This window comes from Amia ocellicauda, chromosome 5, assembly GCF_036373705.1.
Source record: "Amia ocellicauda isolate fAmiCal2 chromosome 5, fAmiCal2.hap1, whole genome shotgun sequence".
Lineage (NCBI taxonomy): Eukaryota > Metazoa > Chordata > Actinopteri > Amiiformes > Amiidae > Amia > Amia ocellicauda.
The window spans coordinates 33,892,341-33,898,340 of NC_089854.1; the positions used below are offsets into that span (position 1 = coordinate 33,892,341).

Sequence of the window (6,000 nt, forward strand, 5' to 3'; positions counted from 1 at the left end):
ACAAGTGTTTAATCACTCAATCTGAGTACACCTGTAATGCTACACAATGCGTGTGTTTTTCAAGCACATGACTGTAGACTGTAGGTGAATTAGAGATCGCGACGTGAACTCGTTTTGTGATTATGCAGCTAAAACGCTACTTAGGCATATTTAATACATTTATTTAGTCAAAGTAAAGAACCGGCCTGCACAGAGTATTCAGGAACACAGAGTAATTCACATTAAATCGGTCAAACTGAGCAGCCCTGCGCTTCTACAGTGTTAAATTATAAAGGCGAATCAGGCAAGATATCACATCACGAGAGCTATGGTACAGCATCCCCGCACAAACTGCAGGGTTACAGCCGCTAAAAAGCTGGATTCGTAAGGAAACACTGAAGACAAAGGAAAGGTTTTCTGTTTAATTTGCATGCAATGCTTTTCTTACAAGGGCAGTGTGATTTTACATTATCATTTGTGAGCAAAACACAAGTTTGCTGTAGCGATTTTAATTTAGTTTGCTGATTATAATGATTTAGTGTTTTTTTTAGTTTTTTTTTTATATTCATTTATATCTTTTTTTTCCATTCCCATTCAGTGTTGTTATACTGTTATATCAATGCCTAGTATTTATTGAAGTATAACTGTGTGGCACAACCACTTAAAGACTGTTACACTTATTTTAATAAGTGCATGATTAATCTGCCGAAGAATCAACTAATTAACTGATTAACCAATCAAATATTTCAATCGACTGACAGCCCAAGTATTTATTTTAAATATAAACAGGGTTCGTACGCTAGTCTGGATGTCTGGAAAAAGTCTGGAAAATGCAAAAGTGATTTCCAGGGCTTGCAAATGCTTGAAAAATCATGCCTCCATTATGATAGTATGTAATTAAGTGCCGTGTGTGCACAGGGCGAGGAGCAGCAGTGTCTATGTGACAAGCTGCAGGAGACCAAGCGCAAGGCCCAGCGGCGCTCACTAGGCAACATCAGGTTCATTGGGGAGCTGTTCAAGGTGAAGATGCTGGTGAAGAAAACCATGCACAATTGCATCGTCAAGCTGTTGAAGAACCACGAAGAGTCCCTGGAGTGCCTGTGCCAACTCCTCTCCACTATTGGCAAAGACCTGGACTTGGAGACCGCCAAGGTAAGGCAGGTCCGGCTGCCGTGCCAGACTGAGCCCTGGCTAAACATCAGAATCGTGATGGGGCCTCTAGACAGTGGTCTGAATAAGTGTTTCTGAGCATCTGCAGAAGCCTTCTTGAAGGAATGCTGCTTCACTCGGTATAAATGTACTTCTCTAGCTCTCACAGCGGCAGACACGTGCCCCCTACCCTGACCAGCGACTGACTTTTTGTCCCCCCAGCCCTCAGCATTGGCTCTCCAGCGCTCCCAGCAGGGCGAGAGGAGGGACCAGCGCAAGGTCATCACCCTGTCATTCTCGTATGAGGTTCAGCTCAACAAGGCCGAGAAGGCCTGGAAGCCTACAATTAAGCAGGCTCCCACAGTGGGCGATGACCCCGAGGTCATTAAGACCCAGGTATGTAGGAGCAGAGGACACGGTTCTTGTTTGGGGGGGTGGGAATAATAATTTGCTAGTCTAGTAAAGGGGATTGTGGGTAAACTTGGAGCCCCAGTGATGATCTGTTTTTAGTGCCATAGTGTCTGGGCCACTGACCTCTACTGATGGAGAAGAGGAAGTGAGGGACTGCATACACTCACATGCATCCACCTCTCCAGAACAAATAAGAACACGGACTTGGCCGAGGTTTGCAGAACTAACTCTTTTTCCTTCCTTCCCTCCTCCCCCCTTTCCCTTCAACAGGAGCTGTTCCGCAGGGTGAACGGTATCCTGAACAAGCTGACCCCACAGATGTTCCAGCCGTTGATGCGTCAAGTGAACGAGCTGACCATCGACACGGAGCAGCGACTCCAGGGTGTCATGGAGCTCATCTTCGAGAAGGCCATCTCCAAACCCAACTTTTCCGCCACATATGCCAATATGTGCCAGTGCCTTCTGAGGGTGAGAGAAGGAGGGTGACGGGGAGAGTGAAGTAACAGAGGGAGAGGGGGGATGGTAGAGGGTTGTGAAGATGGTATTTGTGTAAATTTGAACTTGTAAAATGTATTATGCCTTGAACTGCTCTGTATTATTGCACTTTGTATTGCTCTTTTATTGGACAAGGGTGTCCGCTAGGAGATAAATAATAATAATAATAATAATAATAATAATAATAATACATGGATGAGATTAGTTTAGCTCTGGAATTGTAATTTGTGGGAATTCAGTTTTGAATGGACTAGCAGATGCCTGTCTTGTGAATCACATATCAAGAGTTTTCACTCCGATACCTATGGAAGATGGAAGCCAGCCTAGCACACAGACCACGCTTAGGAAGTTTCCATCTTGCTTAGGGTTTATGTTGTTCCTGCTCCCCTTTCTGTAGTTCAAGGTCCCGACCACTGACAAGCCGGGAGAGAAGGTGACTTTCCGCACTCTGCTTTTGAACCGTTGCCTGAAGGAGTTTGAGATGGAGGAGGATGGAGACGAGGTCTTCAAGAAGAAACAGAAGATGCTGGATGCATCCTTGGTAAAAAATGTTGAATGACTTTTAAATATAATCAGGGTTTGTACGCTAGTCTGAAAGTCTGGAAAATGCAAAACTGATTTCCAGTTCTAGGAATGCTTGAAAAATCATACCTCCATTATGATAGTATGTAATTGAGTGCTGTCTGTGTGCGCAGGGCGAGGAGCGGCAGCGTCTACGTGACGAGCTGCAGGAGGCCAAGCACAAAGCCCAGCGGCGCTCACTAGGCCACATAAAGTTCTTTGGGGAGCTGTTCAAGGTGAAGATGCTGACAGAGGCCATGATGCACGCCTGCATCTTCAAGCTGTTGAAGAACCACGAAGAGTCCCTGGAGTGCCTGTGCCAACTCCTCTCCACTATCGGCAAAGACCTGGACCTCGAGACAGCCAAGGTAAGGCAGGTCCGGCCACCATGCCAGACTGAGACCTGGCTAAACATCAGCATCGTGATGGAGCTTCTAGACAGTGGTCTGAATAAGTGTTTCTGAGCATCTGCAGAAGCCTTCTTGAAGGAATGCTGCTTCACTCGGTGGTATAAAGATACTTCTCTACATGCTGTCTGCACTGTTTTCTAATCGTTCCGTCTGACCTTTTCACCAGCCCCGCATGGACCAGTACTTCAGCCAGATGGAGCAGATGATCAGAGAGAGGAAGACCTCCACTCGAATCCGCTTCATGCTGCAGGACGTCTTGGACCTGAGAAGAGTAAGTCAAGAGTGTTGGGAGAATAGAAACCTTCCTTGCTTTCAGCTTCCCACCCCCCCCAATCCCTGTGTGCCTCTCGTTCTCTCTGTACAATGGTCACTGACTCTTTCTCCCCTTCCTCAGGATAACTGGGTGCCCAGGAGGGGTGACCAGGGTCCTAAGACAATCGACCAGGTCCACAGGGAAGCAAAGCTGGAGGCGCACTGTGAGCAGATCAAGGTGCAGCAGCAGCTCATGAGCAAGAAGGACAACCGACGTGATGCAAACTTCAGTGAAAGTGTCCTGTCACGCGTCAGTCGGGCCAGAGCAGAGCAGGCCAGGAAGAGAGTGACTTTTGTGAAAGCACTAGAAATAGAAGCACCAGTCCTTCTCTGGCGAAGATGAAAGCATCAACATACAATCATTAAATTTCTTTCCCTTCTCTGTTTAATCTACAAAATAAAATGATAATGTTCTTCTGTTCAAACTAAGACTTTTGATCAGTGTGTATGTGGTGTCATATATATATATATATATATATATATATATATATATATATATATATAGAGAGCACGATCAGTACAGCCTGGGGAACAGTATGGATATCTATATTATATTGAATGGGGGTGCACTGTAGATCAGAGATGTAGACTCGGATGGTTTCACTGACCTTGGTTAGCATTAGTCTCGGAGTTCTCTACCTCCTATAAAATCTAATAGAGACTAATACTAAACTGTGTTTGTGAAGCCGCCGCTAAGACATTGTGAGCAGAAGTTCGATAGTTGTACAGTGCGACAGGAACTGCTACGAATTTTAAAAAGGGCGTTTTAAGACCAATTAAAAGTATCTGATGAATATAAGCAGTTAAGTGTGTTATATACCTTTTAAATAATTGTAGCTTCAAAGCAGCATCATAGCTTTTTTCTGAAAGAATTTATGAGGATTTTGCATTTGACCTGACAGGAAGGTCATAGGTGATCAGAAAGGGCATTTTCAGGTACATCATACATGGGTTCCTTTGTAAGTATGAGCCTAACTGCACTATGAAAGGAGTTAGTACTCACTTTGACATTAAGTAGAGGTCAAAGGTCACAGTGGAGGACATTGAGTTCCTATCCGAGTTCTGTAGCAATCATCAGCCTATCTACACTCTTTAGGGCAATATCAACAATTGTAAGCATTGATTGACATTGAAGGTGAGGTCAGGGTCAAGATTAAGGGTGCAGTAAACTTTGATCTTCAATCTGAAAGGAAAACAACATATACTTGATCTCTGAACTGTAAAGGAAGGGTCAAAGAACATATTTGGCACTTTATGACATGATGTATGATGACTGTGATGACTTTTGAAAGCTGTAAGCCAAAAATCCCCCAAAAAATCACTTTTGACCTGAAAGGAAAGGTCAGAGGTCAAGTTGAAGGCCATGCATGGAAAGTGCCCATCTGGTTTCCTATACATGTTCTATAGTGACAAACATTGTATCTGCCACGCATAAAGTGTCATAAGCTGTCAAATGTCAAAAAAATATTTTGGTAATATCCCATGATCCTTAGCTCCTATAGGATGCAAGATACACACTTTTCTACGACCCCGTTCACACTTGAGTTTTACGGGGTCATAGATTTAGGCCGGCCCTGGGCCGGGTCAAAAATAGTCCTGCTTTTCGACCCGGCCTAAATCTTTCGACCCGGACTAATGCCGGCCTAAATGTAACTGTGAACGCGCCGGGCCCTGGGCCGGTGGAAAGCGTCAGCGTCTGACGCAACTCAAGCCCTGCCCCCAGAGACTGCATGTCTGAGATACACGGAATAAACACAGAGTAAACACAGTAAACACGGGCATTGACACAGCTGCACCGCTGCAGGACACAGTATTGTCTCTGTATTGTCTGAATGTCATATCGATCTATAGCCTTAAATGTACTGTTACATTTCGCTAGCTCACATCTTTATATTTATTATAACAGTCTAGGCTAAGTAATGAGTTATAATGTAAACAGTTCAAACTACTCGGCCGATTAAAAAGTGTGTAGCTGGTAAACTTGCTATTGTTTGCTCTTGTACTAAGTATGATTGAAGTCAGAAATTTAATGCATTGTGAAATTGTGAACAGGACCATAACTTTATTAATTATCCGAATTTTGCATTAAAACGATATAAATTTAACCGAAGCAGGTTTCCATTCAAATCAGTGCATTTTAATACGAGACCAGTTATTTACTATGCAATCCAAAATGCGATTATATTGAGCTGAGCAGTACAGTCACAAATGCCGGCGTTAGAGGTAACAACTGGGACGATGCAGAAATGAAAGCGCTGTTTACAATGTGGATGAAGATAAAGTAAAAAAACAAACCGCAGGAACTGCAGCGCTGCTGTCTGAGGATATATCACTATAGACGCATCACAGAGGCTGCTTTCGATGCATACGATTGCATACTAATGCATACGATTTCTTGTGATTTAATGTGGATGTCCAATAAAGGTGCTTCGCTTTAGGGTGAATTGTATAACAGCACTTTTAAACTTGCAGAACCGAAGATAGACATTTTAAAAGGGAAATATATGAATTAGATTCCCCATTGAACCAGCACATTTTAATTATTTTAGAAAGCTTCAGCAAAGGGTAAGATTACTTTCAAATAAAATATAGAACCGAACAACAGCCAATCAATATTAATAATTTATGATTATAAATACAGCGCATACACCTGTAAGCAGTCCTAATGTCCTGCGTCACTGGT

The 6,000-nt window shown here is 43.4% G+C and overlaps 1 non-coding gene across 1 annotated transcript; it reads left to right on the forward strand.

The window, feature by feature from the left end:
• Positions 1–1,615: 1,615 nt before the first annotated feature.
• Positions 1,616–1,692, forward strand: LOC136750648 (small nucleolar RNA SNORD66). The gene has a single exon (XR_010816939.1). It is a non-coding gene; the product is annotated as a small nucleolar RNA SNORD66 (small nucleolar RNA).
• The last annotated feature ends 4,308 nt before the right edge of the window (positions 1,693–6,000 follow it).